The sequence below is a fragment of the Ambystoma mexicanum genome, chromosome 4q (assembly GCF_040938575.1).
Source record: "Ambystoma mexicanum isolate Mex_15411 chromosome 4q, UKY_AmexF1_1, whole genome shotgun sequence".
Taxonomy (NCBI): domain Eukaryota; kingdom Metazoa; phylum Chordata; class Amphibia; order Caudata; family Ambystomatidae; genus Ambystoma; species Ambystoma mexicanum.
The window spans coordinates 631,336,980-631,349,415 of record NC_090928.1 but is presented as its reverse complement, the minus strand read 5'-3'; positions in this window follow the sequence as shown (position 1 = coordinate 631,349,415).

Here is a 12,436-nt window from a genome sequence, read left to right as displayed (position 1 = left end):
CAAACAAGCCACTGTTGAGAGATGAAGTCTCTCCATGAAGTCCACCAAGGTACCAGGGCAGTTCATGGGTCTGAGCATACTCCACAACTTGCCATGATAGACCTTAATAAATAAAGTATGTGCCGCCACCAAATAAAGGTTCAGGACCTGCTCTGCCGTTCTCAGCCTTGGTCTAAAACCTAGCTTGATGGGGGAGAGATGGGGGAGAGAATGTTAGTGCTCTCCAACCAGGACAGCCCTCCCAAAAATCTTAAAGACAGTCTAAGAGAAAACATTGTCCATACGACGCTGGTAGGGCCCTTAGCTCCTTTTTATAAATTGGATGAATCCCCACGCGGGACCGTGATACGGCTTGGGTATCACCTTCACAAATAACATTGAACCCCAAAGTCAAAATAGTGCCCAAATGTCCGGTTCCACCAAAAACAGATCGGAAGGAACATTATCTTGTACAGGGGCCTTATTCCTAGTTTAACATTTTATAGCTGTCAGAATTTCCTCCACTGTAAAGTTCATTTTATTTTCCCTCACAGAAGACAACGTTTTGGGATCCAGGGCTACTATACGATCAATATCCGCCTCCTTCCATCCACCACTATAGAAGGAAGAATAATGGGCCACCCAGTCCTGGACCTCAACCATCACAAGGGCACCGCTCATCTTATATTTATAAAAGGGCCCGTTGTTTACAATGTCCCAAAAAAAGCTTAGCATAGTGACAGAAGAATTAACCCAATCCTCCCAGGACTCTGCTTCAATTTCAGATTTTCTGACAGCGATGGCTTTCTTGAAGGCCGCCTGGGCCATAATTATAGTGTGCTTAGTAGAGAGAGGATTCTTCAGGGTTTTCAGCAGAAGGGACTTAGGTTTCATACAGTCTGCTTTAAACCACCCAGGGTGTAGCCTTACCTTCTTTCTACTAGCCTTCTTGGTAAATGAGGCAGATAAATTAGTCAACAATAGTAAAAATTCCGACCTGATAACGCTCTTGTCTGAATTACTAGAAAGGATATTTTCAAATACCTCCCAATTGCTTACAACTATGTCTCTTTGCAGAGTCTCACGATCCGCTGTCTGCCATTTTACCCGACTCTTCCAGCCATCAGAGGAGACCTCCAGCTTATAGGTCAAGCCTGCAGAGACAGACTAGCCCTTCAGTCTGACCTCCAGCTGGATAGGGAAGTGGTCACTGAATATATCACCCACTGCCCCAAACCCAGTGACACAGTCCCATAGTTTTACTGGGACACAAATGTAATCAATTGGTACCTGTTGGTCGTGTCTGTTTTTTACCATGTCTCTATTTGTTTGCTTGCTTACAGTGCCCGTTTGTTAACCTCCAGGCACAAGGTGCTCTACAAATGCATAAATAAATGAAAGAACTAAATAAATTAAATATACTGGGGAACATTTTAAAGTAAAGTACCATTGCATAGTAAAAAAATTCTGGAAAGCGATTTCAACTTTCCACAAACAAGTGTTGTCCCTTGTAGTATTGATAAATATTAGGCTAATCAAAATCTAGAGATTTCTTTTTTAAGGATGTATAAGAAAAGTCCCCAAAGTCATTGTATTTAGAGCCAAGTTGTACCGTCCATGTTTCGCAATCCCTCATGAAATCAACAGTAAAGCAAAGCTTGCCCCTACGGTGCAAGTCTCTAACTAGGGATAACACACAGTTATCTTCGGCTGGCAGGATACGAATGTAAAGTTTTATCCTTTGTAGAGCAGCCTTTGCATAAAGTGATGGTTAACATCATTCAGCCCTAATTTTGTTCTGTTATGTCATTGCAATTTCTAAAGCTCGACATACACCCAAAGGAACCTTGGTGCTACTCCTCAAGAAGAGAAATAGAGTGGCCTAAAAAAGATACGCTTTCAAAGCAGGACGTAAGAGTTGAAATGGCGCGCAAAGCCTGTGGCAGTGAGTTCCATAAGATCGCTGCTGCAACCGAGAAGGAATGTCCCCCGACCCGGCTAAGTTTAAACTTAGGGATAGGGACAAGGAGAGCATTAGCTGAGCAAAGAGCTTGCATGGGGATATAATGACAAAACTTCACCTGGAGGTATTCGGTTCCTTGACCACATAATGGACGATGAGCAAGGCATAGTCCCTTAAATGTTGTGCAGCTGGAAGCCAATGAAGTGTCCATAGCACAGGTCAAATGTGAGCACACCGAGGTGTAAAGGTGGCCACCCGGGCAGCCAAGTTTTGAAGGACCTGTAGCCAATGCAAGAGGTAAGCCGGCTGTGACATATACTAAGAGTTGAAGTAGTCAATGGACGAAACTACCAGGGCTGAAAACACTGGGGCCCGATACTGGCCAGGGATAAGTGGGAGGACCTTACGGAGCATCTTGAGATGAAAATTGCCAAGCTGACAGACTTCTCCAACCTGAGTCTCCATGGAGAAAGAAGCCAAAGAAGCCACTATTTTGACCCCAAGATCTTTGACTACCATGACAGGGTAGCAAGCAAGAGTCCAATAAGAAGATGCGGATGGAGGGCCTACCACCATCACCTCAGTCTTATCGCTGTTCAACCTGAGCCACTGATGTTGCATCCATTCTCCCATAGTACTCAAACAGCCACTAAACCTGATTCCTCAAGAAAAGCAGTAAAAAGTGGGCCAGCCAATGGCCTAATTGGGTAAAGAAGTAGGCAGAGACAAAAACAGTCGCAAAGGCAAACCTTCCCATGTATTTACATTTTCCAAGGATAATCTATGTCCCAACTCTATGCCATGAAGAAACTCAGGAATAACATTTTGAAGAAATAACAATACTAGTCAAGATTCTGAACAAACATCATGTACTCAATCATATCTTTTTAGCTTGAGAAAACGTATCTTCCAATCTATCATTCCCTACCTTTCCTTCATGCACGGGAATATTGCAGCTATCTCACTGGTGCTATCAAGACTTGACTACGCCAGGAGCCTTTACCTTGGACTCATGGAATATCAACTTAACACTCTGCAAAGAGTCCAAGATGTGGATTCCAAATTACTCAAAAGACTAAAGAGATGCAAACATATCAGTCCAGCATTCTGCACACTACATTGGCTCCGACTCTAAAAAAGAGGATCCATTTATTTATTTATTTAGTCACAGTATTATTCAGTTAACAAAAGTCAACTTTTAATACTACACATTTGCATAACACAAGCCTATGACTATTTACATATTTGCATATATAACAAGCACACGCAACAGTGCAAAGTCTACTGACCTCTTTAAATGAAATGATATCATAGTAACCAAATAACCATGCCAAGATGGCCAAAATATTTACTATTGTTTTCCATTAGGAAGTAAGATATACAGTACACACATCATGACATCCACTTGTGACAATGTTACATATTTATTCGGCTGTAGTGTTCCCCTCCAGACCAGCTGACCTCAAGGCCTGGAACCGCAGCTTCAGGAGTGAGGAACAGGCTATCAGAAGATGTTTGGCAGACTCCAGTTGCATCTCGCCACATAGATGGCAGTGTCTGTCATTCCTTGGGATATTTTGATATGCTCCAGTAAATTTGCAATTACTAAATTCAATTTAATTCTGAGACACTCCCAAACCAAGGGGTTTCCCAAAAAATGATGAATGTAGCTCAAAAATTCATCCCGGTCCTGAATATCCTCAGTATAAAGAGCAGCATTACTTTTGGTAGTCAATTTAACAATCAGTTGTTCCTTACTCTACAAGTGTACAATGACTTTCATAGTATCCCTAAACTGACTGAGTGGCGAGGCAAGTACATTTCTTGAGCCAAACTAAGCCACCTCTCAGCAATCCACCAAATGTTCACTATACAGCTGGAAGACATGAAACAAGCTCTGGACAATAACACCCCATACATCAACGTATTCAATGAATCATCTGGAGCATTTAAAAACTTCCAGTATGTGGTTAGGACACTCACATGGGATCGGAAATTAATTGGGGAAAACATTGAATTCCAAGTAAATCATTTCCATGAATGTATGGGGAGGTAATTTCAAGAGTGCTTTTAGGATCTCTCTCTCCAGTTTTGTCAGCTCTGTCATAATCCCGAAAGCCCGGATGTCAGCACTGTATAAAGACATTGGTAATATGTTGGCCTGGTACAGTTTAGACAGGGCCCCAACAGAGTAACCTCCACCCCTGTGCGCGAAAAAGCCGATGGTACCAGCTATCTGGCAGATCTTGGTACTAGTGCGCTCAAGTGTATAACACATCGCAGCCTGGAATCCAGGTAAATTCCCAGATATTTGTAATCAGCAACTACTTCAATTACCTCCTCATCCATGTGCCAATTCACTCTTTGCACCCATTACGATGGGAACAGCACTGTATTACGATATGCTGTTAACTATGAGATTGTATTTCTCTTTTCCTCAAACTCGGAAATCTCCTTTGGTTCCACGATGCAGCTACTATTGAATTTACATGTGGCCACTACCATCAACGGGGAATTCAAAATGCGAAATTGTGGTAATGTATTGAATATTTCATTTGTATGTGCATTCACAGATTGCAACCTTTCTTTTCGGAAATGTGATTGGTATTGAACAGTCCTGGTTGTTTCAGGTCGAAATGCGGATTAAATTAAACTGATATAATGAGTGATTTTTGATCATTGTAGTAATTTTGATGGTGTACAATTTTGAGTAACAGATGTTGAAGATGAGGGTATAGCGCCTTGGGCATACTACTTAGGTAGCACAAACACAGAAGTATTACGTATTGACCAAGCCTGTTGAACAATAGTGGTCAAGGCCAAACCATTTGTGGTAGTGTTAAGGCCTTCTGAAACTCTGGTTGATTAAACTGAATGATATTATTCTCTGCCCAAGGTCTTAGCTCTTCTAGCAGGACTCTACAAATATCTTGGCCGGCGCATCTAACATTGCCGGCAGACGATAGTTTCCAGGTTTCGAGTGACTCCCTTTTTTATAAACTTGGAAAATAATGCTGTCCTGCCATGAAGATGGAATGGTCTTTGTCACGATAATCCAGTGAAAAAGCCAATGTACTGCATTTGCCCAGATTTCCAAGTTGTCTTTTATAGCAGGTTACTGATACAGTCAGGGCCAGGGGATCTGATCATTTTACTAGCCATATTTAGCCAATGAATGTCACTAGAACATTTAAAATAATGCCAGTTAGTGGAGATGGAAACAGCCGTTATGTTTTCAGTTTCGCCCCCCAACAGATAGTCCAACATAAGTGTTCCAGTCCTGTTCTGATACCGCGTGAATTTCTCTAACCGGCGATTCTTTTCCATTTATGATTTTCCAATACAAAGGGCCTGATTCATGGAAGTGTTTTATAATGGTGCAATCCCATGGGAAAACGTTACATGAATCAGGCCCAGAGTATTGTTGTAAGTAAGGGATGCATAAACCGGGGCCCGCCACTGGATTTGAAACTTATGCCATCCAAGCCATTTGTGGTAACTGTTTTTTATTTCCTTGGCCCTAGCAGGATACCTGACCGGGTGTAGTTGCAGCTGTGCTAATCCACGTACGCACGACCCCTTTCTTCTCCTTGATGTACTTATCAAAGGCATGTCAATGTGCTTTTTTAGGACCTATCCCTACTCTCGAACATGTCACTGGGTTAGTGGAGGTTCTTACCATGATGGTCACCACCCATCTTTCATATTTAGTAATGTGAAGGTGGGCAGCCTCAAGTGGTGAGTTAGAGTCAATAAGCATGCTAGCCAGTATATAGTCCCCAAGCGTAGACTGGGCCAAAGAAGAAGCAACCCCAATGTTATTATCACTCTAGTTTAGGCGATTTAGTGGCAAGTAAACACGCAATGACCCATTCACAACAGTGCTCTGAGGGTAGCTCTGCAAGAGCAGACTGACTATGATGGGAACGTTGTCACTTTCCTGTCATTCAAAGACACACATATCCGTGATCAAGGACGGGGCGTTAGCACAAAAGATGTAGTCTATGATACTACTACTGTTGTGTCCAATTCTGGTGATTTGAGTGGGAGAATCAGATGGACAGGCACCATTAGCCATGCTGAACCCAGCCAAATATAGCAACTTTGCCCATTTAGTCCCATGTTTGCAAGCTTTGTCAGTCTGTCACCCAATGAGGGTGAGGATGAGCAGTCCATTTCTTGCTCCCGCAGCCTGACGTCTCATGGGCCCACGGAGGTACAATCCCCGCAGATAATTATTGGTATTGTGCCGACCCTGATTTTAATAAGTTCTTCCACTTCCTTAATGATTGCTTCAGGCCAGCCCACATAAGGAGGATCATATATGTTAATGATTATTAAGTCTCTCGAACTATCCTCAGATGATTACCACAAATCTAACACTATAGCAATTAAGATACTCTGAGATATACTGGGAATTACAACCAATTCCAAAGGTTTCTTTACTCACAGCGCCAAGTCACCTTTAGGGTGACCCCTGGGTCCCTGAGTAGCTAAAGAAGAAAGTGTGTTCCACCCATCTATTGTTAAAGGTTCGATGAGCCAGGTCTCTTGTAATGCCATGACATTCAAATTATCGATGTGTTCAAGTCATTTATCATGATTGAAAAGATGCAAGTGGCCGTGGGTATTCCAACTCAGAAGTAGAAAAGGGGAACTAGGAATGTAGCAGCTTACATTGTGTTAGCAAATTGGCCAGCCATTTCTAATGACAATCGTCAACCCTATCCCTATACCCAGCTGACAACCCCCCTTAGTGATGGCTCAATGTGGTAAGGGTGTATACCTGGGGCATACGTCCGTGTCGGATTAAACAACACAGGCTCTGCCCTGGTTTCACCAGACATAGAAGTTTGTTTCCTATTCAACGGTAAGTAGTGAAGACGTGGGATACAAGCCTCCCCCAGGGTGGCAGATTGCCAGACAACTATCCCCATACCCAGATTGTTATCAGGGAATTTACGAGGAGCTGTTCCCAGATATTCATCAACTTCCAAGGCCATACATTCATAACCTGGTCTGTTGAGTGCCGTGCAGTAATTCATAACATAAACAAGAGAGTTTTCCCCCCGAAAATACACAATCAAGCTAGCATGTCTAACATTTTTGCAAATGTCCACAATTCTAATATCATTGCTTCTTATGAAGCATAACGGTATGATTCCATGAACCAGTTCCAGTATCCTGGTTTGATTCAGATAAAGAGTTTGGCCATCACAGAAGAGACTTTGAATTTGAAGAACCTTAATTTTTCCAGGACGCTCGTTTTTCAAGAATGGCTGTGGTTCTTCTGATGCAATTCTACTTAGATCCGTTTGAAGCAATACATTATTTACAACATGTCCCGCATCAACATCTTTAGGATCAGCGACTGAAGTGGAAAACAACTCTTCCATGTTATAAACCTGCTCCTTTACCATGCTCTTGGCAGGTGGCTTTTTATTTTGTTTCCGCCGGGCATATGTCTTGTTGCTTTGTATGTCTATAGTCTGTTTTGGCATCAGAGAGCTATTTTTGCCGGTGGGAGCAATCTGCTGATTAACAGATCCCACAGTAGGAGGTAATGGTCTAGCAGCTTTAGACACCAGCTCATAGTCCCCCTCCACTAGCAATGGCATCACAGACACACAGTTGTTCAAGTTAGAACCCTCCTTGTGTTGTCCCCTAGGGTTAGTGACAATCTTAACATTGCTTTGACAGGTTACGGCCTCTCCAGAGCAACAGTCAGTATTTGGCGGGGTGACCAGATCTGCCTTTCTTTTCCTTTTGGTCTGGAGGTCTTCGTACATGATAGATCGTTTGTGTATTTTCCTCGTCTTACGTTTATACCATGCAGCGGAATTAGAGTCCGCCCCATCAAAAATAAGGTTTGAGGATGACTTACCAAATGACAATTGATCTGGGATTAGGCTCATTAGAGCAGTAACTTTCGCATATGTTTGATCCAAACTAACAGCATGCCCATTGGTGATGTTAATAAGTGTGTTCACTGATCCCTCTATATGCTTAATGATGCACTTTGCTTCTCTAGCCTTTTAGCAATAACATCTCTTCTAGCAATCATCTGTATAAATAGTTTTTCCAAAACATTAAGCATAGCCTGCTGAGGAAATGCTAACACCACACTCTTGTAGTGTATGGTTAAGTCCATTAGCAGACTCGTTGGCAAGCTACCCGGCTGGGGACTGCAGGACGTTATCCAGAGATTGCATTAAAATGTGGACAATAGACTTGTTTTTAGTATGTGAGGCCTTGAGAGGCTCAGCCATGTAGTAAGTTTGGTTTTCTTGAAGCACAGGGGCATGCATGGCCAAAAAAGCCACATCAGTTGCCACATCCATGGCCCCAGGTTCGGTTACCACTTGAATGGAACATGAGTAAGTTGTAGATGAACTAAACATAAATGTACTGGCAGGTGTCGATATAGGAGAACTGAGACAGGAGAGAGAGGGACTGTGAGCGCCTCTGTCAAGTCGGAACATAATTCTGTAATCAGGATGGCGTCTTTTAACGGGGTATTATCCCATACAGAAAAAAAGTCAGTAATGTTTTGGTCAGACATGCACCCCATGGCAACATCACCAAGTTGGAAGGTGTTTTGGGGGCAACGTCTGGAAAGTCGATGTAGACCTTGGTTGTAATCAGTATTAGTAGGCTCCTCAACCTCTGCCAGTAAGTCCCGCCCTCTCGAGTACCATGAGTAGAGTTGTTTGTAGTAGTGGAGAATTTAACGGCTTAGCTCAAAAGTGACACAGAAGCTTCATACTGCCTTGTTTGGCAACAGCGAGTCTCGTTAAGGCTTTGGCTGCCATGCCCCGGTGGCCCGACGTTTCAATGTTTTGGCAAAAGGGCACGAGTCTTGTGAAGAGAAGTGGTTCAAAGGGGACTCCCCCACCCCCGAAGTCACCACCCAGTCTTTCTTAGTTGCAACCGGACCTCAACACGTTAGCATTCAATAACAATGGCCACCAAAGACCACCAATGACCACTTTCATCCCAGTTGCTTTTGGCCTGTCAGGAGAAATTCAAAATGAAAATGAGCAGAACTGTAGCGTCCTCTTTCTTTGTCCTCTGTGTTAATAAGGATACAGTCCTCTGTCCATGGCAAACACGTATGCTTGGCATGGGTAGGCGGGGCTACCGCCAACTGTTCAGCAGTTGCGATATAGAATTAAAAGGGTTGATACGCCACCACATACGGCTCCTTGTCTTTAGTTATACGTGCGTCATTTGTTTAATTGTCCTGAACCGACATGACACTGGCAACAAGGTTTTTGAACAAATGCGTGCTGAGGTGTAAGAAGAGGAAAGAAAACAGTGTTGTACTACTTCCACAGAACACTGCCATTAGCAAACTACAGTAGGACTATAGATAAAACTATAGGACAGCTTACAGCTTGCATCATTGCACACCCCTTGATTCAACCGATTCAACTGCCAAGGGAGTTTGATCTCACCCCTCCCTCAGTTTGGGGCAGGTTACGATGTGTCCTAAGGGTCCTTACACAGGACCTTAAGCAGGTGCAGCCACTGCACCAGAGCCTCCAATGCTGAGCCACCAAGACGAGGACCCAAATAATCCAGAGAAATCCACAGGAGGGCACCACGCCGTCTGCAGCTTTTACCAGCCACTGCTTACAGCCCCTCGCCAGCAGTTCCTCACTTCCTCGCAGATGGAGAGGAAAGAACCTCTCAACGCCAAACGTAATGAGACGACTTGTCAATCTGCACCTCTCTCAGGCACATGGACATGTTACAGAGGCAGCTTCTGACATGCAAAAATAAAAAAACAGTACTTTGTAGATCCTTTTTCTTTTTTATTAGCATATGGTTTCAAAGTCAAACCTTTTAGCTACACATCAATTTACAAAAAATTAAGAAAAAATAGCAAAGAATATCCATTTCAAAATTTTGAGAAAAAAGAAGCACAGCACTTTACCAGGGGTAAATACCCCTGAGTCACAGTTTTTTTGTATTTTCAAAATCAAAGGAACCTTATCACCATCAGATAGGTTTTACGGTCATGGTTTGTTTTCCGTCTTCTCCTCAATTAACAGAAATACTTCCTTCAAAAAGCCTAGTAGTGCCATTGTTAGGGAAACCCGCTCTCCTTGGAGTAGGATGTTCCACCAGTCTTCAGCTGAGGCAGCGGACAGCGGAAGGAAAAACCTTCCTATCCCCTTGGATCTTATGTCTCTCAGATTTGGACAAGTCAAAGTTAGATGATACAGTGACTCCTGCCTTATTTTGCACAGTCTGCAGACATGGCTTTGCAGTGTTTTCATTTTTCTCACTTCCATTACTTCCCTTGTAGGCATCAGATTAAAGCGAAAACACATGAACTGACTCTGCATGCGATTACATCGAAATCTCGACAGATAGCTTTGGAGAGTCCCCCGGGCTCTTAGGTCTGTATTGTATTTCCCTGTATAATTTCAGATTTCTTCTGCTCTCCAATGTCTCAATCCAGTCCAAGCAGAATAATATCAGTTTTTACTGGGCTGGGTTGATCTGCAGGGTGTCTTCGGGTGTGTTCAACTTTTTTAGTATTGTCATGCATGTCGCCTTCCACGTCATCAACAGGTGTTCAGTGTTATTTTGTCATGCGTTTGTTAACATTTTGAAGCCTCCTTCGTTGTTGACCAGCAGATATATCCGGAATAAACTCAGCATTTTCCACACCGTAATAGAGTATAACGAGGTGAGGCCCAGCTCCTCCCTTACGGCCTGAATAGGTATGCATTTTGGCAGGGATAATACTCTTCTCCAGAATATGCCTTCTAGTTTTGGCCATACCACTGCCGATAGAGTAAATGAGGACTCTGTGCTGTAAGTCAGAATTGGTGTAACTTTCATTCCGTAGAATTCAATTATATTTATCAGAAAGAATTTACAGTGCCTCGCTTGTATAAGGCATGCGTGTAATGCCAAATTTCTGGCCTTACTTCGAAGCATAGCTTCTCTTTGGGCGTCAACTGCCCTATCATTCAGGCACATACCCAGGTATGTAAGAGATTTTACTTCCAAGATTTTCTCTCTGTTTAGGAACCATGATTTCTTGTTACCCTTTTTATTCCCTCGTTTGCCACCTAAAGTCGGGATTCTTGATTTTTCACGTTGATTCTCAGTCCATTGGTCTCCACATAGCTAGCCAATGCGTCCAGTTGCCGTTGCAAACCCATCTGCGTCTGGTCCAAAAGGATCAGGTCATCCACATATAGTAGACAACTCACTGGTTCTCCTGCTATGTATGGAGGGAAGCTTCTGGTATTACAAAAGACACTCTCAATGTCCGATATGAATAGATTGAACATCGCCAGAGCTAGAGTACAACCTTGCTTCAGCCCATTCGATCTTTGGATGGTATCCAACAGGTTTCTGATGTTATCCAACCTCACCCGCAAGGTTGTGTTTGTATAAAGCAACTTCAAGGCTTCTCTAATGTCATGTGGGCATCCCCAGGTCTTTAATTTTGACCAGAGCTTTTGTCTGTCGATGGTACCAAATGCCTGGGCTAGATCAATTGAGGCGAGGTAGATTTCTGAGTTGTTCTTCATCTTAGCTCTGGACCTTAGGACATTGATCAAAAATAAATGTAAAGCCGTTCCAGTGCCCTTCATGCCTGCCATTGGTCCTGATGTTCAGATTTCTTGCTCCAATTCCTAAGTGACCTTAGTATCAGGGCTCCAACGATCTTACCCATGTCAAGTAGGGCAATAGGCAAATAGTTGTTAGGATTAGACCTATCGCCCTTCTTCAATATAGGGACTATGGTGGATCTGGTCCATGACTCTGGGATTCTCCTTGTCCTCTTGATTATTCCAAAGAAGTTGTACATCAGACTGGCCCATTTCTCTGGCTCCTTTTTCAACATAAGGTTTGTAATACCATCCGGTCCCACAGCCCTTGAATTACTTGCCTTCTCAAGCAAGTCCATGATATCACATTTGTTGGTGGGGAAAGTCCAAGCTCTTAATGTGCTCGCCTACACCTTATCTACTAAGACAGCCTTTTTCGAAAAGAGTACACGCAAGTGCTCCACCCACACTTCCGCTGGTACAGCATTTGTAATTATCCTCCACATTTCAGATGTATTTTTAGAGGTCACCATCTTTAACATGCTTTCTGCATTCTGCTGATGCATTACCCACCTGTGACCCTTTAACCCGTTTTTATACTGTTGTTTCAATCGCCTTGATTTTTCCTGCAATACCTTAGTGGCCTCTTTTTGACACAGACTGGTTAGCCTTTTGAGTTCCTTTTTCCTTTTGGCCACCCCTTGATCGAATTTATGGTGACTTAAAAATTACGGATGTTGGCTACAAGTCCGTTCTTCTTTAAAGGATTTGAAGATCTGATAAACTGGAGGTCGCCCGCTAGTCTCTTGGAAACCACGGCTTCATTTTTGCGTTCTGGATGTATCTTCAGTCTATTTCTACTTTACTTGCGTAATAATAGCTGGGTTGGCTGACCATCCTTTCAGTGTCACTCTTA